The sequence below is a fragment of the Camelus bactrianus genome, chromosome 3 (genome assembly GCF_048773025.1).
Source record: "Camelus bactrianus isolate YW-2024 breed Bactrian camel chromosome 3, ASM4877302v1, whole genome shotgun sequence".
NCBI classification, from domain to species: Eukaryota; Metazoa; Chordata; class Mammalia; order Artiodactyla; family Camelidae; genus Camelus; species Camelus bactrianus.
In genome coordinates, this window is record NC_133541.1 from 1,053,360 (window position 1) to 1,080,401 (window position 27,042).

The 27,042-nt window shown below is 41.7% G+C and overlaps 2 pseudogenes; one reads left to right on the forward strand and one right to left on the reverse strand.

The window, feature by feature from the left end:
- Positions 1 to 702: 702 nt before the first annotated feature.
- On the reverse strand, positions 703 to 25,954 carry LOC141577255 (actin-related protein 3B-like; annotated as a pseudogene).
- On the forward strand, positions 25,953 to 27,042 carry LOC141577256 (diphosphoinositol polyphosphate phosphohydrolase 2 pseudogene; annotated as a pseudogene).

Consider the following 27,042-nt stretch of genomic DNA (forward strand, 5'->3'; position numbering starts at 1 on the left):
CCATGTACACTCACCCCTTGGCTCAGGACACATGCTGGACATTGGTTGAACATCAATATCACCTTTTCTGTCTCTTACTTATTTCTTATCTCTTACTATTCACATCTAGGTCTATTTGATTCCAAGAGATATGTCTTAAATCTAAGCCAAACTTTAAGCTAAAAAATTAATGCTGACATTGAATAATAATGTTTGTTGCTCCCTCTTATGAAAAGGTACAAGACTACAGCTTACTTCAAGAGACAGAAAAGGTCCTCACAAAATTGGGAAGGAGGAAAAAGAAAAGTAGGAAAGGAAATCAGTGCAGGACCTGACTTTTGGTGAGGGACCCAAATGGAGAAAACAATCTTTTACTGGGACACACACAGAGAGATCAGTTGGGATTGAAGGAGATCCAATGAGGGTGAGAGGAGTGCACAGCAGATGCCTGGCTGACAGAACTGAAAGAAACCAGCACAAAATATCCCTGTAATCAATCCCCAGACCTTGACTTGAGCAGTTGATGCTGAGCTAGGAATGTCTGCTGAAGCTGAGGGAGAGGGCTGAGGCTGATGGCACAGACTGAGTCTCATGGGGTTGGAGTGTGTTGTTTTCTGTGATTGGTAGTGTCTATGGAACAGAACTGCCTGGGACCTGAATTCAAAAAGCAACATTACTGACGCACATGGTGTGGATTATCTAGGTATCTCATGGACATATTCACTATCTCTGCAGGTCCAGGGCCCAATTTGGCATTTTTGCAATAGAAGAGAAGCACGGTTCTATCAGAATCATCATAATTTTGGTCTGAGAGACCCAGGGGAAGTTCGGGTTGAAATCAGAATCCATGGCCAAAGAACCTGCATATTTCATAGGCACAACTGTGATTTTTATTGGGTCCAATGCAGAGGGTGTGGATATGCTCAGTGATTGTCTTGGTGGCCCCATGCCACAAGGAAGAGAGAGCCAAGAGCAGAGATCTGGGTGCACAGAAGGGGAAGTTGAAGCCTTTCCATCAGCCTTGTCTACTACATGAAAATGTGACAATAGGGATGGCACTGACCTGATACTGCACTGAGGACCCAGCTGGGGGACTGAAGGATCATTACAGGAGGCCCTAGTGCATGACATCTTTAGATTTGTTTCCACTGGTGTTTCTGCGTAGAATTTGGACATTCCCATGGCAATAGAAAGGGCAAAGGAACTGTTATGAGTGTGTATTGGAAACATTCCAACACCACATACCACAGCCTGCACCCCAGAAATGGTTTGGAAGTCTCAATTCCAATAAAAGGAGAAGCCCTAGCCACTCTCCAATCTGTGATAAACACCTAATCAAAATGAGGCTCTTTTAAACAACAAAAGTACATTGTGTTCACCACAACAAAAACCACATTGACAATCATAGAAATAACAGGCAATGCACTCACAAGAATGGCATGGCACCACACCATACCAAAAACAGATCTCACAGCAATATCATGGAAATGTGCGCAGCCAACATAGGAAATCTTCCACTTAAAAAAAGCCCTTCACGTCTACAACAGATAACTGACAATCTTTAACCCATAAAGATAGAGAGCTATAATAAAATGAAAAAGAAGAACCATTCCCAGACCCAACCTCCAACACACTTGGAAACTGAACAAAAAATAAATTAAAAAAAAAAGGCAGCATGTGAACATCCTTATCTACAGAACAGACTGAAATAAAAATTAGATTATGACTACTTCTTAAAAAAAGTTTTAGTTTTCTAAAATGTCTGAATTTTCAAAGCCACATTTTATATTCTCCACCACCTTTTTCTTGTCAATGAGCCTGAGTAAGGTGTTCACTCAGTGACCAAGAAGATCTCAGGTGTTGTCAGCAGGACCTAAAGCAAGCCTCCTCCTACTTGCTTCATCAAAAGAAAATCGACCTATAGTTCCTGCCACTGAGCCAAGAAAACAGGCAGTGAAAAGACATTCAGTGTTGTTAATCATCAGAGAAATGCAAATTAAAACCACAGTGAGATATTACCTCGTGTCTACCAGGATGGCTATCATCAAAAAGACCACAAAACCACAAACATTCAGCAACAATGTGGAGAAAATTGAACCCATATACACTGTTGGTGTATAGTTTATACAGAGACTAGTGTGTGAGAGCTGAGTCCTGGAGGCCTGTGATTTATCCAGGAGGTCAAGTCATTGCAGGCAGCATGTGCTGCTTGAAGCCAGTTTTCAGCCCTGGCTGTCCATGCGCATCAGTCTCCTCAGGAGCTGAGTCCCCCAAAATCACAAACCCCCACCCAGAGATTCTGATATAATTGGCCCAGGCATCCTGATTTGAAAAGCTTCCCACTTGATTCAATGTGTAGTCACATTGAGAGACACTGTGAGCAACTAGTTCACTCTGGGTTTAGTCAGTACAATTTATACACCCAAACTAGGAAAAGAAGGAACAATAGAAATGCAAACTATTACAACCACAATGGAAAACAGGACGGTGGCTTCTCAAAAAACTAAAAATAGAACTAATATATGATCTAGCAATTCCACTTCTGGGTATTCATCCAAAGAAAATGAAAACATTAACCTAAAAATATATATGAACCCCAATGTTCATGGTAACCTTGTTTACAATTGCCAAGATATGGAAGCAAACTAAGTGTCCATCAACAGATGACTGGATAAAGAAGTTGTGGTATATATAAAATGGAATATTACTGAGCCATAAAAAAATGAAATGTTGCCATCTGCAACAATATAGATGGACTTGGGGAGTATTATGCTGAGTGAAATAAGTCAAACAGAAAAAACAAATACTGTAGAATATCACTTATATGTGAACTCTGAAAAAGAAAACTAGTGAACATAACAACAACAACAACAACAACAAAAAACAGACTCACAGGTATGGAGAACAAACTAATGGGTATCCATGGAGACAGGGAAGAGGGGAGAGCAAGACTGGGATAGGGAATTAAGAGGTACAAACTACTACTTATACAATAAATAAGCTGCAAGTATATGTTATACAGCACAGGGAATATAGCTGATATCTTATAATAACTATAAATGGAGTATAACCTTTAAAAACTACAACCTGGAACTTATATAGTATTGTACATCAACCCTACCTCAATTAGAAAAACGTCGAAGACCAGTTTGCCCCATGTGACCCAGGTCCCTCCAGTTTTGCCTCCTTTTCCTATCTGTAGAGCTCAGTGTCATCATCTGTTAAATAAGGTACTCAGGCTAGAAGTCCAGCTCTACTTCAAGAATCCTGTAAATCTATTGAAAGCAAACTAAATGATCAAATGAGAAAACTCAACCCCAGCATGAGCAATCCTTACTGCTGGCAGAAGTTCCATCTCCACCATGAAGAAATGAGAACTAGATAGTGCACACTTGTTCCTTGCTTTCATGGACAGGAAGACACAGCTGACGTTATGTGAGATTTAAGAAGTAGGGAGAACAAGCCACATATTGCACTAAACTTAATACTCTCATCTGCCTTTGCTTTCCCTTCCTTGCACATTTACTGGAGGTGAGATGTGTTTAATTAAGGTTATATACCAATAAAAACCAAATTATTATTTGCTTTTACCCATCAAATTTGTCTATATAGAAAATGTTTTCAAATAATAAAAATAACATTTATTAACCATAAAATTTAAAATAATTTTAAAACACAAAGAGTAGAAAGTAAGAGTTATCCATCTCTTGCCCAGATATATTTTATTTCCTTTAAGGAGTTTAACACATATCATTCAATACCTTTTCTTATATATATATATACATAAAGTATATTTTAAATAAAATGAAATAATACTATGTGTAAATTTTACAACTTGCTTTTTCATTTGACAATATATACTGTAGACATCTTTTCATTTGAATTTACTTTGCTTTACCTTATTCTTTTTAAAGGCTGAATAGTATTCTACTGTCCAGATGAAATAAACTGTATTAAGCCCTCCCTACTGAGCCTGGTCCTCTCCCCCCTAAGGGCCAGGCCCCTGCATCTGTGAAGGGGAGACGTGGTCTTGGGGAAGAGCAGGATGTGCAGACAGAGGTGAGCAGGCAGGGAAGCAGGGCCAGCTGACTGCCACTTTCTGCCCCTCCCCTCTGGCTTTCAGCAACACTTCCTTCATCCTACAGTTACATGAACTGCCTTTTTCTCCTTTCAAGTTTCAAAATTCCCTGCACTCAAAGAATTTTGGAGAAACATTACATGAGCATTTTCTGATTGTTCATTTCAGATTCCTCCTTCTCTCTGACAATAACACATCTGGCACTAATCTAAATACTCATGAAGCAAGACCAGCAAACTCACAGAAAGCAAGAGGGGAAGGACCCCCTTGATTTTTCAGTCAACATGGAGGGTTAAAATTGTCCAATTTAAAAATACAGCTGGGCAGATAAGAATAAGAGATACTAGAATATTTAAATCAAATACTTCTGGCTAACTGAGTTATACTGCCAAGCATTTAAGTCACCCTCACTCCAAGAAAAATATTTTACCAGGAATCAGGCCCTTAACAAATCCTATAATACAGAAGTCAAATAGGACTATCTGCAGACTGATGGTAAGGGTCTATTATTCTCAGAATGCTGGGCCTTTAATTTCAGAATGAAATCCAAGCATGTTACCCAAGCAGCTTTTACCTTATATAGCAGATGGTGGACATCAATGGGACAGTTCTGTATTACTTTGCCAACAACATCTGAGATGGATTGCATAAAATCCAGGTTGGTGAACAGAATTTTGTACAGATATAAAAGAAACAATACACATTTCTCTCAACAATTTTTTAAAATGTAACTTTAACAAATACAGAATTCACTATGCCTTTTAAATCATCACATTGGAATGAATGTGTCAAATTAATCCAAGTGACTCTGTGCATGGAGTGATGGTGATATGTCCCTTCAAGAGATGAAATGTGTGGGTTTAGAGAGGGAAAAGAAATCAAACAGTAAAGAAGTCAGACCAGCCCTGCCTTAGAATACACAGTGACTCAAACTTTATACGAGATTGTAAAAAGCAAGTGCTCAGTGTATGTGGCATGTAATGAAAAATATTGTAGATAATGAGCATGTGATGTATAGACACTAATGTCATGAAAAAGTTAGCCAGGATATAAGAAAAAACCTAGTCAGTGACTCACACTGTAAATCTGAGCTAGAAGACTGGGAATGGGGAATGGTGGTGGCTTCTAGGTGAAACAATCAATATGGTAATAACCATGTTATTAACTAAAAAATCTTACATTCAATTCCATAAGTGAAATAAGCTAAAGTATAAGTAATTCAATTACAAAATTCTTAAAAATGCTTTAAAAATCATGAAAAGTGTCAATGTGCTCGAGGGAAGAAGAAGGCGCCATGCAGCTGTTCACTGGACTTTGCTGGTTTATGTCTATTTTATCTGAAGACTATCACGAGCGAATGAGTGCCGTGATATCAGGTACTGTCAGACATACATTGTGTGCCATTTCCCTGAACAGTCACACACATCGAAGAACAGGCAGTGGTTTGTATTTACCTATTAAATGTAAACTGAATGAGGCAAAAAATATACCAAAATACAAATAAAGTCCATTTTACTTAAACCTTAAAATATTGCCTCTTAGTTACTGCTTTTACAAACGCAGTAATAATTCTTTGTGACTACTTGCTAAACTGATGATATCTTTAATTCTTCTTTCCAAGGCTGTCCTCAGACAGAAGCTTTATCTAACTTGCAGCAGGGAACGCAGCAGGACCAGCTGTACTGGGTTAAATGTTGGACTGGGGATGGATCGTCATGTGTGATGGGAAGGTTATATGTACGCTATCGTACTCTTATACAGAGGCAAATTCCAATCAATCCTCGAGATTAACTAGTTTTCATATCAGTAGGAGATGAATTTCAAATCCATTCTCTTCTATTGCTCTTAAAGCTTCTTCCTAACCACTCTTGGTTTAACCAACCATTAACTGTTTAACAGAAAACCAGACCCAAAGAGGAGCATGATGAAACACCCAGTCAAGTGTGTGGACCATGCAGGAGCCAGAGCAGCCACTGAAGCTGCAGCCTACACTCCCAAGGTCCTCCCTGTAAGGTGGCCACCTCACTTGGGAGCCCAACGGGGAGCCACTCTTGCACACACAAGGTGACAGCATTGCTCCACACACGTCATTCTCTGCACACTCAGAAAGCAAATGTCTTACCTCTGGGTGAAAGAAAATTTCAGGGCCTGGGAAACTTTCCTAGCCAACATCGATAATGAATTTCTTCTGGCTTATGGCATTGTTCCCTGTTTGCTGTTTGATCCACTTCCGCTGATCCACGTCATACTTGGCAAACTTCTTGACTATATTGGGGCAAATGTGACAGTACTTCTCCTGCAGACACACACACACAGATGTCACCAGGCATTAGCGGCCACCCAGTCTGCCCTCCGGCAAACACCCAGTAACTCTAGCACCACAAACCCCCGACATCAGTCCTGCCCAATGCCACAGCTCCAAGGGACACTTACTGGGCTCAGTGATGTCTAACAGCTATGCTCTGGCCACGTACTCTGCTTTCTTTCCAGCTCTGCTATTAGTCCCAGCCTCACTGTGTCACATGTTGCTGCCTACTATCTGAGATGATGTCTGACGGTGCCTATCAAGTGCCTAGTCTCCATCTCCTCTCTTCTTACTCCTTGTATGCCCCCACGTGGCACCTGCCCAGGCACTCGCTGCCACCCACTGGGACAAGCAGACCCGCATCGCAGCCCAACCCAGATCTGAAGGCAGCAGATCTGGCCCTGTGGTCACCACATCCGATTGGCAGGTGGTTAACCTGCTCTGCGGTCTGACACAGCACACTCAGTGGCTCCATGACAGAGGGTTAGTGAGTGCCTAGGCACGTGGGATGCACAAGTGAATAAAACACACACAGACCCCTGCCCACTGGCCCATACACTGGCTGAGAGTCAGAGTAACAAGTGACAGTGATAAATAAGTAAATGGCAGAGCACTTTATAAGGTGCTGGGACCATGAACCAAAGGAAATCCCAACTTTGGCAGGATGGAGCTGCCACAGATTGGGGCATGAAAACCCGCTCAGTGCCAGCCCCAGCCTGTGCTGTGCAAAGTGTTTCCTCAGCTGGTGATGCATGACTGGGGGTCTCTGGGTTGATCATCTGTCATTAGAGCTAACCTCACAAGAACAGCAGTTGGCCCCTGGGTACCGGATTCTGAAAGTCAGCTTCCTGTGGGCCAGGTGGGCTTTGTTCAATGCCTGCACTTTGTCAGGCCAAAAGCTGGTGCTCAGGAGGACCTCTGAAGGCATTTTCATGATACTAAGTTCAAAATTTCTTAGAATCCCTGAAATGAAACCTAATACCATCCTTGGTATACTCTGCACAACTGTAAGACTGATGGGTCAGACTTGCTACACACCCCTGTGCTCACTGATAACTGAGTGAGTGGGTCACCCCATACAACTTCAAATCTACCAGGCTGAGGGCAGAAACAGTAAGTTGTCCTAAGACACCAGGTCAATGTCTCACAGCAACTCAGAGGCTTAACTGAAGGCAGGAAGTGCCTCCACAGTGTTGATGGTGTGCAGTGTGTCAGCCCCAAGTCCTGGACCACCACTGTCCCCACCAACAGAATCCACGCATCCACAGGCCCACTCCTGCCCACAGGGGCAACAAGACACAGGGTAACTCTGACCCACTCCCACAGAGGGAATTGGGGCAAGAACTAACTGACAGCAGGGATGGGGTGGCTGACCTGCAGGGAACACAAGGAGCTCTTCCACTGCCTACTTTCATGGCTGAGTGATACATTGTCACTGCCCAAATGGGCCAAACCTGGTTCAGGGTCAGAGATGGACCCCAGAGAGCCAGTGAGGAAGGTAAAGCCCACCACGAGGACCAAGAGAGCAGCCTCTGTCACAGTCAGCATACTCAGGGCCCTTCTCACCTGCATGGCCACCCCGACAGTCAGGAGCCAGAGGCTGTGAGACATATTGGTAACAGGAATGGGGAGGTGAGGGAACTTGTGTCAACTATCCAAATTTATTTCCTTGAAGAAACACAAGGAAAGGACTAGGGGAAGTTCTAGGAAATATTTTAACATAAAAAGAAAGTCTTATGCTACTTCTGTAAACCTTCCCCCAGGGGGAAATGATTGACTCCCATGGGCTGCCCAGGACCACACACCCAAGCTGTGAAGTGACCCATCCCTGGAAACTCTAGTCCTGGGTACACCCGGGCACCCAGCCACCCTACTCACACGGGCCCTGACTCGCACCTGTGCACCCTGTCCTAAAAATACCTCTCCGTCCACCAAGAGTGTCATGCAAAATGTGGGACTCCCCCCCAGGCACTAGCTTTCCTTAAACCAGCTTGTTACTGGGTGCAAAAGTGGGAGGGAAGGGGGGAGGCTAACCTCCCTTAAACTCCCCTGCAGCTCAGAAACTGTGTGTTCAAGGTCACATGTCACTTCCATGCTTAAATTTTTCTCCAAAACAAAATCTTTGCTCTTTATATAATAATTATCCTTGTATTACTAAGAATCTCTTCATTTTGACTAAAACAAAACAAAAACAAAACAGTAATTTGTCCTGATTTTACAACCTTAAGAGAAAATTACTTTGAAAGGGGTCTGTCAACTGCTACCTACAGAGTGACACAAAGACCAAACCGATGGATCAGTCAAGTGGGCATTTTAAATAAGGACCAATGAGCCATTTTCCTCCGAATCTTACTGATTTAATTTTAGAGCTTCCTGTAACTCCTCCAGCATGGTAACGGAGTCTAGAAAACACAGGTGGACTCTGTTCAATGATTCACCCTAGAACAGCATCACTCTGAATGGTAATTCTCAGGGTACAGATCCACACACAGCAAGAGCTGGAAATGAGTTTCAATTCTGGCTGACTGCACAGGATTCCTCACAGTCACTGCTGCTGCTGTCTGCTCCTTACTCGGGAAATGAAGCCTGGAGGGAGAGGTGCAAGACACATTGGCTAATTGAAGGTTCTGTCTAATCAGGCTCCAATTAAATGACATCATACTAGGCAGGATGCTCAATACCAGTTATCAAGCTGCTCTCATTTACAGCTGGAGAACTCCACAAGCATCCATGTTCAGAGAAGAGGCTAAGTTTTTAGCCCCTTAATTCAAGTGGTAAACAGATGGAGACCCACATTCATGGTTAGGGGAGGGAAGGTACAGTGGGAGCAGGGGTGGTGGCCACAAGGGGAAGTGTGCAAACACTATTTCTCTCTCACCACCAAACTGTCCCATTTCCCATCTGTTTTTACCTTAATGGCCTTTGTGGTCTCCAGTGGTTGCTCAGGAGGGAATCCCACCTCCCTCTCACTTGGCAGCTGTTGAATGAAATACATATCTCTACCTGCAATAGGGATGTGTTTGATGCAGCTTCCAATTACCTAACCTTCCACCTGGGGAGACAGAGAGGCAAAACACCATGTGAGTAACTCCAGGAGGAACGCCCTCCCTGGACTGTAAGTTAGACTCCTGACCCCACCTGCCCTGGCAATGCAAGCATTTACTGAATCTCCACTCTGTGCAAAGCTCAGGACTGGGGGAGGGGGAATAAAATGACCATGCATGCAATTCCATTAGGAGAACCTGAGATGCTCTGTAAGCAAACAAAATGGCATTTCAATTAGGAATGTGAAGAGAAAACCACAGAAGGCAGTTAATTTCCAAAATGCTGCTGTCTGTCCGAACAATGGGTCATTTTATTGTTCCTCTAACAAAAAGGAAAAAGTTTTAACTATTAATTTTATAAACATTTTTATTGAGTTATAGGCATTTTACAATATTTTGTCAAATTCCAGTGTAGAGCACAATTTTTCAGTTATGCATGAACATATATATATTCATTGTCACATTTTTTTTTTTGCTGTTTAACTATTAATTTTTAAACCAACTACAAATTGGCTTGCATTTAAAAGTCAACCACCTGGTTAGCATGCAGGACTTAGAGTGTGACAACCAGGACTCAGATCCTGGTTCCACATCTGTGGGCAGAGTAACCATGGCCACATCTGTTAACACATATGTTTCAGCCTTGGCACCTTCACACATCATATGCGGTGAGTGGGTGCACAGAAGAGACCCAGTGACAGGCAGCGGGTCAAGTACACAGCATGGTTTAGGCATGCATTAAGGACTCAATAACCGATCTGCTCACTCTAGTAAGAGCTGCACTTGGTAGGAAGGAACAGTCTGGCAGGTTCCCCTCAACCCTATGCTATGTGAGATCCATGCTGGGGGGAGTTTGGATCTGCTCACCCAGCTGCCCTCCCGGACCAGTGACCAGGCTGTCAGCCATCACCAGCAGGAGAGGGCCAGGAGCTGCTGTGTGGTCCCAGGTCCTCACCAGCCCCCTGGGGTGCCACTCAACATGCAGGCCACAGGCTGGGAAGGTCCAGCTCATGCTGGTGGGAGTAGCTGTGCAGAGTGGACAATGTCCCCACCTGCACCAGGTACAGGAGGCACTCTGAGCTCCCTGATGGCACTGGCTGCTTGTCACACACTCATGGAGACAGAAGGCTGGAGCAAATCCTCATCCATCTGACAGATGGATCAGTTCCACTATGTACAAGCACAGTTACCACTGAAGTTGCAAGAACAGGTGACTGAATTCCTCTTATGTCTTCTGAGGTGCCCAACTTCTAGAAGTGAGAGAGTGTGTAGCCTTTCTCAGGAGCCCAAGCCAATTGTAAAATATTTAAGATCAAGATAAAAGATATGTACACATTATTAAAATAAAAAAATCATAAGAACTGTAGCTCTCACAAACAGAAACTATTCACAATTTCTATACTCAATACATTACATATAACATTTTCTAAAATTAATTCAACCCATTTTGGGTATCAGCTTCATCACAGATTAAATATATTAAAAAAAACCACAGCCAATGGTAGGAAAACAAGTAAGTGAGTTGTGCTACACCCACATGATGGGCTGTCAGGTAGTTACTAAATACCTTTCCACAGAGTATTTAACCATAAAGATACATCAGGGATAAGTCAATATGCAAAATACAACCTCAGGAGCACATTGCACAATTAGAACATGAAATCAGATGGAGGGTATCCCAACTGTGCTTAAAATGTGTGTTTTTTGTCTAAGAAAAAGAGCTCAGTAGACTATACCAAAAAAGTGTGGCACAGCCCTCTGGGCAGGTTTGTGGGTCATTCTATTTTCTTCTTTACATTTCTCCATTTTACCTAAATTTCGTACAGTAAATGTAATTTTTATAAATGGGGGAAAAAACTGCATTAAGAAACAGAGAAAAATTTGAACAACAACTTTCTCTGTGGGCCTGCACGTAGTGTGAAACTTGTTTCAGATGCACAGGGGAGGCCAGGAAGCAGACCCACAGGCACAGGCCCTGACCTTGGCCTGCACTGACCTCTGAGGACGTGACCTCAGAGAGGAGCCAGGCAGGGCCACACAGCAAGTGGCACCTAAACACCTCACACCCAGGAGGGGGCAGTGTTCTGAGACTGGATGAAGGGGCTGGGAGCACAGAGCATGCTCTGCAGGCCTCCTTCCTCACCTCACCCCCGGGCAAAGGGGACACTGGCAGGGTGCAATGACAGAGGGGAAAGATTTGGCTTTTTCCTCCTGACTGTAGACACATCAGCCTCCCCCTGCAGTGATTTCTGAACTTTGAGGTATTAAAGCACCAGCATATTAGTACATCATCTCTGCAACGTCCTGAAATAAAACAGTGACTATTTTTAAATGAAATAAATGAATTGTTTTTTAAAAAAAAACTAGTTTGCATTTTTTAAATTTGTCTTAGTTGATTTACAAAATTCTGTTAGTTTCCAGTGTATAGCATAGTGATTCATTTATTGCATTTTTAAAAGGAGCTTAGCACATAAACACACAAACCTATATTTGCACAAAAGATACTTGTAATACACAAAATAACAAACATTAGTATCAGGGGTTGCCTCCAAGAAGGGACGTGGAGAAGGAAAGGCAGGTCTGAATTCCCAATGTAACCCCCTCCAGATAGCTTCAATTTATTAAAAAAAAAACTTTAAATAATTCATTTAACTAGTCCATTGTACTAAATATATATGTATATATATATATATATATATATATATATATATATATATATATATAGTCTCTTGAATCCTGAATTAGAAATCACTTCTGTTATATTTTGAAAATTAAAACCAAAAAGTGACATTGCAGAGCATCCTGCAAGTCAAGGTGAACAATCTCTCCTTCTTGGCTCTTAAAAAATTTTTAAAAAGCAAGAAACAAATCCTCTCCAGAGGATTGTCACAGAACACAAAATCATCCTCCAAATGTTCATGTGCTGCACCCACTGATATCCAGATTACAGTTCAGAATGAAAGTCAGGAAAACCCTCCTGGCAAAGTGACACCGGGGCCAAGCAGAGCCCAGGGACATCAGACGACTGCTGACACCAGACTGCACAAATCTGCTACTGCAAATTTCCAACTGCCAGTGCCAGAGACACTAGGCATCTTCCACTTTCTCACACAACTGTGTTTAAAGGCTCTTGTTACCTTTGCTAAGTACAGGTATGTCTTCAAAAGTGGTGCTTTAATTAACAGAAGGGATTTTTCTTTCACTGCTTCCTTCACCTCAAATCAGGTTAGGCCCACAGACAGAGCAGAACTCGGAGCCCTGCTGACCATTGGGATTGTGTGAGTGACCCCATCCCTGCTGTCAATGATAATTCCTGTTAATGTGTGTTCACCAACTTATCATGATGTCCACTACACAGCTAAGGCCAGCACTGCATTCACAAATACCACAGAGACCATCAGCATGGGGACTTTCTCAAGTGTTCCACAAGCCTATCTTCAGGTTGGAGCAATAAGCCCTTTCTTTCTTACTGAGTCTGAATGACCTTTCCCTTCCCTACCTTCCATCATCCTCCCAAATCCAAATTCCAACGTGGGCAAATAACATGTAAATTCTGTGCACTTAGATAAATCAAAGCTTTTCAAAGGAAAGCCAGAGAGAAAGGAATTTTATTGTGGAATCAGGAGGTTTTAATTTCTAATCCACTGGTTCCCAGTGTGGGTCCACAGATGGATTGCAATAAGACTACTTGTGGGGACTTTAGAAAGACAAAATACTGGGCCTGGCACCCAGAAATTCTCATCTGGCAGAACCAGGATAGTGGTTCTCAACCAGGGGCAATTTTGCCCCCAAGGAGAACCTGGCAATATCTGGTGCCATTTCTCGCTGTCACACTCGAGGGAGGGGAGGCTGGTGGTGGTGCTTCCCCTGGTGGGTCAAGACCAGAGATGCTGCTAGACATCCAAAACACAGCTCAGTACCCTCCCCTCCCCTGAGGACTGCCCAATCCAAAATTTTGAGGCTGGAAACCCGTGGTCTGATATAAATTCTGAGAATGTGTATTTTGAAAAAAACACTTTTGAGGAGACCTTGCTGCATAGATCACTTTGAGAACCACTGGGCCAGTGCTTCCTGAAGTGTCTCCTACTCCATGGAACAGAAACAGCTTAGGGGTGGGGGAATATTTCTGGTTAACTTTGGAAGTGGTGGAATAAACAGAGTTTCCTAATGTAGGCATTTTCAGAGCCTTTAAGACATCACTGTCTACTGAGAATCACCACACAGAGGACACAGCATGTGGAATCTTCCATGTTAAACATCTATGCAACTCCTCCTCTTTTTTCCTACAAGTAAGGGAATAGAATATGCAGGAAGCATTTTGGAAAACAATTTTATCATTTATTCCCCCAAATTTCAGTCAATTCCCTTATATAGAGTGACAGATACATTAAACCTAAAAACAACAAACCACCCCACGAAGAACAAGCAGCTTCAGGGGAAGTTCTGCAAACTCATGGAACCACAGGAGCTCAGATCCACAAAGGGAAACCCTTGAAAGACATTTATTTTGTTTCATTTTGTTTTGTTTTAACAGATTATATAGTATATTTTCTTTTTTATGAACAGAAGAAAAAAAAGCCAAAGAACCACACCTACATCTTGATCTTGTCTTCCTGAAGATACCTTAGATTTTAATGAATGTAAACAGACAAAAGCTGGACAAACTCTACACCAGCAGAAAAAACATAAATCACAGAAATTGCTCTGTACAGTGTTTGAGCTCAGACCTGAATGGGATGAGTTCATGTGCACTTGAGTGCATGGGAAAAGAAACCACACCACACAATCTTACAGACGCCTCTAGAATCACCATTTCTTCCACATTAGACAACTAAGGTCACTTGGGAATCATGAAAGTCACTTGTCCTTACCTGAACTGCAATGTAGAGTCCCGGTACATTAAAAAATTTGAACATAATTTCTGCAAGATATTCTTTATTTTCTGATGTATTCAGAGGAGGTTCTGTCTGTAAGGAAATATTCACTATATTTAGTGTTCACCCAAATTTCATGTAATTACATCAGAACAGCAAAATGTTAATCTAAAAGCATGTTCATTAAGATGCTGTACAACTCCTTAATTTGACAGACAGAGTACACACAGAGTGATTGATTAAACATATTTTGGCTGTGAGGTTTAAAATCTTTGTGAGAGTAAAGCCTCTCTAAACACTTCTGCTCTTACTAATCCACCCCAAAACAAGAACAAGCTACAGAAAAGGAAACTCCACCTCGGATAACAGAACACCCAAACATCGTGAATCTGAAGAGACGTGCACTGAGCTGCCAAGGGCAATAACAGCTCCACTGAGACCAGATGAGTGAGGACATGGAAAGAGAACACCAGTGACTTCAGATACCAGGCAATATCCAGTTCTCCAGAGAAGAGCAAAAGCAGAGAGCCCTTGCTTGGAGTCAGAGCAGTCTGAGCAGCACAGCTTCAGGAGCCTCGCTCCCCAGGTCGCTCCACTCAGAGCACAGGCAGCAAGGTGAGAAGTTACACCTCCACCATCAGCTGTGAGAAAGACAAGCCTGGGACAGAAGCTGCTTCACCCAGACACTGCCCACCACCCAGCCTAAACCCGACACACAGCCAGTTCAGAAAGAGATCCCCTCACTCAAAGATGAGGAAAGAACACAAAGAGACTAGCAAAACGCCATATAAAAACACTCAAAGAAGAAGAGAAGGGAGAGAGAAAATAGGAAAAAACAAATGGCAGGTAAAAAACATGTACCCAGAAAAATATAAAAATAAAACAGATGAATATCATGACATAGATATCCGAGTTTTTTAAAATGTCTATTTAAAATTATAACTATTATCTAATAGGAGGAAATTAACAGGATTACAGAAAGATAAAAATAAATAAAACTGCTTTTTGTCATTCAGCAACATGTTGAACATTTTTCCATGTTAATAAATATGGATTTAAATCACATATTTAAGCTAGGGGAAAAAAGAGAGAGAAAAGGAGAAAAAAAAAAAAAAGAAAGGGAAAAAAATCTAGGCCTTTTGGCAAAAAAATAAATAAATAAAAATCCACATTACCCTTTGTTATATACTGAGCTGTGTGTCCCAAAACTCTTATGCTGAAGCTGCAACCCTCAGGTGACTCTGTTTGGAGATGAAGCCCCTAGAGGGGTAATCCAGGATCAGTGAGGTCACAGGACAGCACTAACATATCTGCAGGATAAGACAGAGGGATCAGGGAGCTCTCTCTCACTCACACACAGAGGAAGAGCCACACAAGGACCTGGTGAGAAGGAGGCAATCTGCAAGCCAGGAAGAGAGATCTGATCATAAACCAACCATGAAGGCACCTTGATCTCAGACCTAAAGCCCCCAGAGCTGTGAGAAAACAACTGTCTGTTGTTGAAGCCACTCAGCCTATGGTGTTTTGTTAGGCTTATTGAGCAGAGCAACATACTCTTAAAGCAGGAAAAGGGCAGCCTGTCTTGGCCATTGGCACAGCTGCATGCAGGACACTGGGACACACAGGGCCACATTTACAGAGTTTTCTGGCAGGAAAATATGACCCCAGATTTCTATATCTGGCCACACTGCCAGTCAAGTCTGTTGCAAAAACAAAATATCTTTAAACATACAACAACTTGAGAGAATTTTGTTTCTATGAACCCTTCATGAATTAACCATCAGACAATAAGCTTTAGCCAAATAATAAGAATGCATAAAGTACAGCCAAAGACTTACAGTGAGCAAGTAGTCCATTTAAGATGTAGGGATAAATGCTTTTCTTTTCTGGGAGAATCTATAGCTATAGAACATAATGTAAATATTATAAATTAAAACAACAGGAGTAGTATCAAGTTGACAGGCACAGATGGAAAGGAGGAAAATATAAAGACACTGATGCCCTTGTGTCATGGAATCAAAAGATATTGTTTTCTTGGTAGAGCAGCAGAGACAGCAGTAAACATAAAGTCACAAACATAAATATCAGAGTAAGTTCACTAACATAAACAATCAAAAGCAGGTGATAGAAGAAAGGAGGAGGAGGTAAGAAATGTGGCCATGTACCAACGTGGTCACTAAGCACAGTAGGAAGTAATCATCCCTAAACAAATACAGGTAAATATCTTATACAAAAGTACAGTTATGTTAAAATATGTTTTACCAATTATCAGAACGAATATGCACCCAATAGAAACCAAAGAGAAAGCCAAGCCTGAGTTTTAAAATATCCATACATAAATAAAACACACTAAAACCAGAAAGCACAGCACCAGAAAAGCAGCTGTGACCACACACACCGGCCACACAGCCCAGGCCATTTCAGCACGGGCAACGGGAGAGCTCCAATTCCAATCAGCCCAGCTATACCCCACCTTCAATTTTACCAAGTTTGGAAAGTGATTTCCTCTCTCTATGCATAATTAGCACTGACTTCACAGGAGTCTAAACAAAGTGCTCATGGCAGCACCTGGCATGGGGAACGTACTCAGTGAAAGTGCATTATTATCACTAAAATCATCAGCATGTGCCAGTGAGAAACTCACCTACTGAAGAGAAAGTCTCTGAACAAAGACTATGAGACAAAATCAAATTCCATTGTCAAGCCAAGGGACATCTAAAACAAGGTGCCTCAGAGAGGTGCACAGTTGTCACAGCTTCCAAGATCAGAAAAACATAACTGCACATAACAAGGAACTGATTACACAGATTAGGTCACATCCATAAAATGTAACACTTCGCAGCAATTAAAAAGGATGGGCAGTGTGTCTGCAGATATGAAACAATATCTACTATAAATTTGCTACATGAAAAGAGGCCTCTCCATACATACACATTCTTAAATATACTTCTGTATCTACAACATTTTTTTAAAAAAGCAAGGTGTATGAGGGAGAGAAATGAGGAGCTGTTTAAGGGCACAAAGTTTTGATCTTGCAAGATGGAAAATTTCTAGAGTTCTGTTACATCACAATATCAATGTAGGTAATGTTACCAAATGATACATTTAAAACTGTGTTAAGTGGGTAAATTTTATATATTTCAAATTATAATTTCTAAAATTTTTAAAGTAAAAATCAAAATGTACCATAGTATGTCAATTTTGTTACCATTTTATGAAGCAAGTTTATGTATAATCCATGTGCCTGCACATAATTATTGCTGGTTAAGCACCAGTAAAGTTGGTTTCTTCCAGGAAGGGGATCTGGAAGGCAACACAGAAGTGGGAAAGAGACACTCTTGCACTGGAAATCGTACTGCACCTTTTGAATTCTGTGCTGTGTGTATGCTAACTCTTCAAGCAAATAATCAAATCTGGCTATCAACTAGCTGGGGGCTTTAGTTTATACTCCTGTCTGATACAAAGCTCAAACATCATGCCCCAAGTAAGTTTTAATTACTCTGATTAGAATCAATACACTCCCTGAATGGGAGAGAGAAAGCAATCTTAAGACATAGACAAGAAATAATAAAGTCATCAAAAGCAGATTGTAAGTAAATGATCTAAACGTTATTTAACAACACATTACTTATTTTAATGTGCCTACCTCAAGGGGCTGAGATCAAATTAGTTAATACCTTAATGTTCCCAGTACACATTTAGCACTGTGTTAGTGATTACTGTATCAGATTTTTTTTTTTTTTAGTTTTCTTTCATTTAAAGCACATGAAGAATAGCTGTGGATTCCAATATTTAGGTTACAATATATCTCCTTATGGCACCTCCTATCCAACCTGAAAAACAGGCCTAATAACTACCTACCCCACAATTGTCTGTGGGATTAAATAAGTGAGTTAATTCATGCAAATGCTTGGTGGGGAGAGGGCTGGGCCTTTAGCAATTGCTGAATATATCAACAATCAACTGTAATATCAAGAATATATCTCATACCAGAAGAAATTGAATGTATTAACTCCAGAGACCTAGAGTCTTCTCTTACCTTGAAGAGGAATCCAAGCACCTTAATAAGTTAATTTTATAAACATAACATTTAAACTGATTAGAGGGGGGAATAGGATGAAGAGACGAAGGCTAGAAAGGTATGCAAAGTGGGAGCATAGTCATGCAATGTTTCCTTCCTGCCTGGTTTAAAAAAAAATGTGAGCCTATAGAAGGCATTCCAACAAGAAGTAGATTAACCCTGGCTCTGGATTCTTCCTGGGTTTAATTTCAGTGTCAAGTGATGTTCCAAATAAATCCCAGATGAATGAAAAATATATATAAACATCAAAGGAAAGTAGGTTTACTTACATAAAAATTTACAATTATAGATGTTCAAAAACATAACCTACAAAAAATCAAGTGAGAAAAAGTATCTGCTTATGACAAAAAATTCTTATCTGTTATATGAAAGAGTTCACACCATAAACAGATTGTGGCCATACATACAACAGAATATTATTCAGCCCTAAAAAAGGAAGGAAATTCTGACACATGCTACAATGTGGCTGAACCCTGAAGACCTTATACCAAGTGAAATAAGCCAGTCATGAAAGGACTAATACTGGATGATTCCACTTATATGAGGACCCAGAATAGTTACAGTCATAGAGACAGAGGGGGGATGGTGGGGGCTAGGGCTGGGAGAGGGGGAAAGAGAGTTATTCTTTAATGTGGACAGAGTTTCAGTTTGGAAGATGAAGAAGTTCCTGAGATGGATGGTGGTGATGGTTGCACAACAATGTCAATGTACGCAACTCACCAAACTGTACATTCAGAAATGGTTAAAATGATAAATTTTATGGTATGTGCATTTTATCACAAAAGAAAAATTTAAGTAGAATAAAGTTCAAAGAAATCATAGCAACAATAAAAGCAATAAAACACTGATATGTACAAAACCCAGGACATGAATAGGCAATTCACAAAGGATAAAATACAACTAATAAATACAAGAAAAACTGTTTAAGATCAAAGGTATTCAAACTGCAAATTAAAAAGTCAAATAATCAAAAATGATATTAATCAATCCTAAGAGTTCAAATAATGTGGCTTCTTGTACATTGAAGATTTCAGTGTGAAATAGTATACCAGAGATTCAAAATTATTAACACATCTGGACCTCCAAATTATATATATATATATAATTTTTATATTCTTAATATAAAAATGCTCTAAATATAGAAAAAATTGTGCAAATATTAATTTATTTTATGTCTTACAAAACCAAGAAACTGGAAACAAAAGTAAACATCTAAAAATAGTGGGGCTGCTAAACAGACAGGAAACAACCACTGGATACATGATTGCATGACCATTAAAGCGAGGATTATGAAAACCGTGCAAGAAAATGGGGGAGAGGGATGGAGGACACAATATTGAATGCAAAGTCATATAAAAACATGAGTGAAAAGATTAAGTATAGCTATACTAAATGTTAATATTTATGATAATGGGATAGGAGTGTGAAAAGCCCCACAAGAATCTTCCAAATTTTCTAAATCGCACTTATAGTTCTATAATAAGAAAAAAAAAATTAATTACAAGTGTTGTGAAAGCCTGAGTTACAGCCTGTGTGCGAAGGCCACAGAAACTCCCAATACAACTTCCTGGTTTATTTCTCCACAGGCGGAGAAGCTAACAGAAGAAAGACTTCACCCCAGGGCAGAAGCCACAGCACATCCTGGTGTGGCTTTTCCCTAGCCTGTTGGCTCTGTAACGTGGAAAACACTTTCCATATCCAACCACAGTTGTGAAGACAGCTGAATTCTTGATCTGCCACTGTCTTCATACCTGTAGTCACATCATTATGGCAGGCACTGCAATTTCCCTACCCAGTATCTATTCTGCCTTCTGCCTTAATGACAGACCACTGATCAATCACAGGCCCAGAAAACAGCATTTCCCAGACTTCCTGGTGTACAGGGATGGCTAAGTAAGTTCTGGCCAATAAGAAGCAAAAGTTATTATATGTGTCTTCTGGGAAAGCTCCTTACAAGGTTGAAGGTAGACTTATGTAGTAGGCCCACTTCTGCTCTTAACCCCTTCTTTCCTGGAATATGGAGGTGATGACTGGAGCTGCAGCAGCTAACTTGTGATCTAAGGCAATCTTAGAATGGAAGCCATATGCTAAATATACTAGAGCACACAGATCCCTAATGACACCAGAAATCTGACATACCAGCACTGCCCTCCCTGCTACAAATGACTTTAAGAAAAATAAAACCTTTAACTTGCTTAAATCACTGATTTTTACACTTTAGTACTTGCTGCCAAACAATTCACCATCTGTGAAGAACTAACATTAAAATCTATACACTTCCATTAAGAGAATGTTTACAATAAAATTAGGTTCTCCTGGTTCCTGAATCAAATTCAGCATTATTAAAGACACATTCTTCTGGGTTCTCAGAACCATAATCATAAATCTATGTTTTCCTCAATCCTCCTTTTCTCCTATGTTTACCACCAGTAATTGTTCCTTTAGAGGAGTAATTTAAATAAAACCTTCCAAAAACCATTATTTATATAAAACGAGATCTAAATTGGAGATATCAAGTTTTTCTTATTTTTTAAATACTGAAGTATATGATTAAAACTTCACATGAATGCAAGTTACATAAGCATTTTATTCATAATAATGGTAAAATATCATCATGTATTAATTCAAAAATGAATAATTAGTCAGTACTATAAAAATCAATCCATATTTCTGGATAAAGAAAGCAAGCTGAACACATGCAACTAATATTGCTCCAGTCCCAAACCTCTCCATAACTGCAGTAAAGAAACATTTTTAAAAACATAAATCCTCAAGGAAGGGCAAGTAGGAGTGGAGATGACAATATACTGAAAATGGGAAAACATGGGCCAGCATTAACAGACTCAGCAGCGCCAAGGATGTCCAGCTCCACACCGGCCAGTGCTAGTGTACAGGACAGAGCAGGTCTGAGCCACCCTCATGAACCAGGAAGGGAGTTACTGCGGTAAGCCAGGACAAGCCACATATCATGGTGATTATTATGTGTCAGATTGACTGGGCTAAGGGGTACCCCGAGAGCTGGTAAACCATTCTTTCTGGGGTGTGTCTGAGAGGGTGTCTCTGGAAGAGCTTAGCATGCAGCAGACTAAGGAGACCTGCCCTTGCCAATGTGGGTGGGCAGCACACAGGCTACTGAGGACTTGATTGGAACAAAAGGATGAAGGAAGGATGATCCTCCATCCCTGAGCTGGGACACACATCTTTCCTGCTCTCAGGTGGATGGCAGAGCTCCTGGTTCCCAGCATCCTTGGGCAGCACTGCTGCTTGCTCTTCCTCCCCTGATTCATATTCAAAAAGGTTTGCAAATCTCCTCTACAGTTACAATTCAATTTCCCTTCAAGAGCACTGCAGTTCTTTAGAATATATGATTCTGTCTTGAACTCTGGGCAATTCAGTATTAGAGAAAAGAGTGTGGTTCCCATTTGCTATCTGTTTAGTCCACATGACCAACATGAGTTGAGTCTCTGAAACTTCTTGAAAAACATGAGCCCTACTGAGCTCATTCCCACCATGGATGTGCAGATGTCTGTCATGGCAGTCAGAAGGGACAATTTCATAGGCTACTGAGGGAACTTTAATTTAAAACTTTTAGACTCTTTTACACCAATAAGCCATTAGCTGATGTAGTGGTTCAGTAAATGTATTCAATGAATTTCTGGACATGGCCACAAATCCCTGTACCTGCTTCACTCCCCTTCAATTATCCCATTAACTGATGAGGAAGGACATAAGCCTGAGATAAAACCACCCTTCTCATAACTTCCTCTGTCACATCATGCAGCAAACACACCTCCTAACTTCAAAGTACAATAAATGTAACACAATATTTTCTTATGTTTAATGTAATAAACAATTATTTTTGAAAATTCTCTTCAGATACTCATTTTTGGCAAAGGACTTAAGCTTTTCCATATTCATACCAAGCACCTCCAGTTCATTCCCAGCAATTGGTTTTATTGTACTGCGGTGTATATGCCAGCTAGAGCAGAAAAATTCCTGGTAGGAAAAATTTCCTGTGGGCTGTGTCCTGGTGATTGCATTTGCTCCACGGGCCTAAGACTCAGACTCCCTCTGAGCAGAGCGGGATGGGGCAGGCAGGGAGAGGAAGCTGGGCCCCAGGCCCATGCCTGGAGTCCTATCAACAGTTAATTATGTGACTTATGAGAGAAGGGAACATGCCAAGCATGGCAGGTGGGAGTCTGTAATTTGTTTTGGCTGTAAAGACAAAGCCACTCAGACATACTGTCAGCTTCCTGGCTCCATGTATTTTACATAAACCATCGTAGATACACAGGAGAGAAAATACACAGTGGCCTGTAAAACACATTACTTGGACGTGGCAATTCCTAGTTGTAAAGATACAGCCAGGAAAATGCTTAGAGCACTTTCAAGGACTTGATTTAATAGACACAAAATATATAGATTCCACTAACTACCATAACAGCCTTGTACTTAACATATTTTAAGCCAGATAATTCTAAAGAATATTCCATATTTAACATTAGGAAGAATATTATAATTGGATCAGGGACCATTTGACAATGCACTAGCATGGAAAAAATGCAAAGCTAAATTATGTAGGTTTTAATGTGCAGCTTATGTTACATGCAATTGCTCTCCTTAAAGTAAGTGTTTTATACATGTAATTAATTTTAACTTAAAAAGAACATAAAACAATGAAAACAGGCTCCACAACCAAGAGACACTTCTCTTCATTTCTCTCTATTGTTTTATTTCATCTGAACAAGATCAATTACATCCACAATATCAGGGCCTGTAACTCAGCTCAGTGTTAGTGTGAGATTTAACCTTGGCAAAACAGCACCTTGACTCAGCTCCCTCTGCTGTAAGAAGCAAAGGTCAGAGCCAACCAGTTATTTCAGGAGGACACCTAACTACACAGGTGGTTTCCTACCCAAACCCATTCCTCCCTCCTCATTCCTTGCTGCTGGAGGCCGGTTTAGGTACTTACCTCTTGGGGCCAGGTGATGAGATGTGGTCCCCTTACCAGCAACAGGAGAGAATCTTGACTCATCAAAATGTACCAAAGTAATTTTGTTCCCCTCTAGGGCCCACACTGGGCACGGACAGACAGGGCAAATCTGCTAGGAAGGTTTCTGAGGATGAGAGTCTTAATTCTAAAACTCTGAAAGTAAATACACCAAAAGTCAGTACAGGAACTCGGGCAGCCACCCTGGGGCCTGAGGGGAACCAGCACAAGAGGTCAAACAGGTGAATTAGGCTGGGTGCTCACCTCCATCTCTGAGCTGCTCAAGTAACCAGTCCTGAGTGGCCTGACACTGGCATCCTGTTTTGTGGGATAATAAGCCCTCTTTGGTTTTGGACATTTTGGTTGAGCCTTCTGTTATTTGCCCCAAAAGCACTCCAACTCATACAAAGAGCTTTAGTGGGAATTAAAAACTCCCCAGGGAAGAATATCCTGGGTTTAAAATCTAAGCAACCAAGAATCCACAGGGCTCTTCTCTCAGTCCCAGTTACTCACCATCAAAAATTGATGGCCCTCAGGTTCAGCTCAGGGAAAATTAAAAATAACTTGTTCCATGAACCTCTCCATTAGATCTCAGTCTTCAATTATTCCATGTCTTATTGCCCACTAAAGGAAGAGAAAACAAACTATGTCAAGCTTCAGTCCATGTCAGTAAGAGCAACAGTTTTAAAAACACTGGCCCAGAAGAGACTGAGTTATTAGAGAAAACAGGTCCTTTGCACTGGGTGAATGTTAATTTATGTAAAGAAATAACAGGCACTTTACCAGAAATATTAAGTTATATTATCATTTATATTCTACTTCACATCTCTAAGTACAAAGTATCATCTTAACAGTGGAGTAATAGATGCAAAAGTACAGCTAATCCGCCATACCATTCCATTTGGAGTTTGGAGGTTTTTAGAACAAATACCTAGTTAAACAATTTTAGTGCTTCTTTTTAATTAATCAGTCTACAGCTCTTCTACATCTGACAGGTCAGTGAGTCAACCTGCAATTTTCCACAGAAGCAGATCTTGCTCTCACATGAAGCCCAGCATTCCCAGAGTCAATCCTGCATTCTGGGGTTTCTTAAATTCACTTGATTCCTCACATGAAAAATACCTTGTTCAACTAACACAACACTGTAAATCAACTATACTTCAATATTGAAAAATACCCCATTCAAAACCAACAACAACAAAACCTCTTTTCCAACACAAGAATAAAATACACAGCTCACAAGTACAATTGCTATGAAATCTACCATTTTGCATGATTCATCCTACTCTCTGTTCTTGGTGATACACTTACAGAAGCAAATCCCGGTGGGGAGTTTACCTTTGTGGCATACGTGGGTTTATCTATGGCTTCATCCCCTATGAAAAAGTCCAGGTCATCAACTCCCCTCAGCACCCTCCTTTGGGCTTGGTCAACCACTTTTGCTGACTCTCTGATGGCAATAACTTAGGGAGAACAACGCAAAGATTTCTGTCTGCATCCATACTCATTTCAAGGGTCAAGGAAGCATAATATAACCCCTGTGTATGTACAAGTAAATTTTCAATGTCAGGGTCTTATTTGGAATTGAGAGTGTTCACAGAAAAGACGCTATCACGGAGCACATAAAGTAATACAGAAACCTTTCTTATGTTCTGGTATTATTTTTAGTGTGGCACAAAGGAGCCTAGCTGGTCTGCTTTTAATACTGACAAAAGATGAATTACTAAATTTTTCAGTTTCATTTGAAAAAACATCCCTCATGATAGTGAAGTGAAAAGCACATATCAATCGGTTCCAAATTTTAGAATACAATGTAGAAGGACACAAAATTAAAAATATAATGTGAAAGAAGAAAATAAACTGAAAAATGCTCATACACTCTCAAGTCATTTTAATAAAACTGTGTCACACAGATTTAAAATATATTTTCATTCTTGTTACAAAATCACTAAAAGAAAAAACTGAGGTTGCTGACTAATATCTCACAAGAAAAATTAAATAATCAAACAACTGTATCATGTAAAAATATTAATGGCTTTATGATAAATTATTTTAATAAAAGTTTAACCACGATATTTAGGAATATACTTATAGTTAATAATCATATGAAACTTCACTGTAGAATTTAACATCTAATGAAATGTGGAAAACTTCATGAAGATTCAATTTTCCACTTAAATTCCTAACCCCTGGTCACACTTTGCTTTCCCATAAACTCATCTTCATCAAATTTATTCCAAAACAAATGAGTAAACATATACAACCATTTTTAAAAGTACAGTATGTGTAGTTCCCAATTTATTAGAAATGAAGAATAACAGCAAAGCTAAGGGAGTGAATTTTAACCTTGCCCTCAGAAAGGCATCTTGAAATAATAGCTTGAAAAGGTAGGAAAAAAAAAAGAGGTACAAGACAGAAATCACTTTGCTCACCTCCTCTTCTGACTCCATCTCACTGCCGCACTTGGTCCAGAAGCTTTCAACTTACAGAAGGTGGCACAAATCCAAAGCGCAGGATTTCTGCAGGACTAAGGCAGCAGGCGTGACGTGGACGTGCTGGGGGCGGAGCCCAGAGGAAGCATCCGGGGCAGAAGCAGCGGGCATGCCAGGACCACGAGGCCGAGAGTGGGGCTGGGGAGGTCTGGAGGGCCGGGACGAACTGCGGCAACTGCAGCCACAAACACACCCGTCCCCGAACACAGACCCCGCCACGGGCGGCGCACTGACGGGCACCGCGCAGCCACCTGTGCACACGCAGCACGTCAGAGGGCCCTGACGGGACGGCCCGCAGCCGACACAAAACGCCTCGCGCGGCCGCGGCGCTGCTGCCGGGCCGGCGGGAGCCCCTGCAGCCGTCTCCCCGCACCTCGCGCCCCGCTCGGCCCTGGGCGGCGGCGGCAGCGGCGGGAACCGGGGCGAGCGGGCGGCGGGATCCGGGGAAAGCCACAGACGCCCGGGCGGAGGCCGCGCTCCCTCTGCGGCGCCCGGGCTGCAGGGACCAGCGCTCGCGACCCGCCCCGCGTCGGAGCGGCCGCCGGCTCTGGGACTGACCGGCCGCGTCGCCCTGGGCCCCGACTCGCCCTCGCCCCCGCGCCCCGGCGGGGTGGCGGCCTCCGCAGGGGCCGCGGCAGCGAGAGCCCGCCTCTGCGATGAGGTCCAAGCCCCCCTAGGCCGCGGACCTAGGACCGCTAGGGCTTCAAGAAGCGGGCGGCGTCCCTGTGCTTCCGGAGCGAGCAGGAGGACGAGGTGCTGCAGGTGGGTAGGCTTCGGTCCCGGACCAGTGGACTGGCCCAGGAGGAGGACTGGAGCCCCAGGAGGAGCCTGCCGGTGCTGCCGTGAGGGAGGCTTACCAAGAGGCTGGAGTCAAAGGAAAGTCAGGCAGACTCCTGGGCATATTTGAGAACCAAGACAGAAAGCACAGGGCATATGTCTATGTCCTTACTGTCACTGAAATATTAGAAGACTGGGAAGATTCTGTTAATACAGGAAGGAAGACAGAGTGGTTCAAAGTAAAGGATGCCATCAAAGTTCTCCAGTGTCATAAGCCTGTACATGCAGAGTATCTGGAAAAATTAAAGCTGGGTTGCTCGCCAACCAGTGGAAATTCCACAGTCCCTTCCCTTGCAGAGAGTAACACCTTGTTTGTAGCTGCTGCACAGCGAACCTCTGGGCTGCCATCCAGCATAAGATAG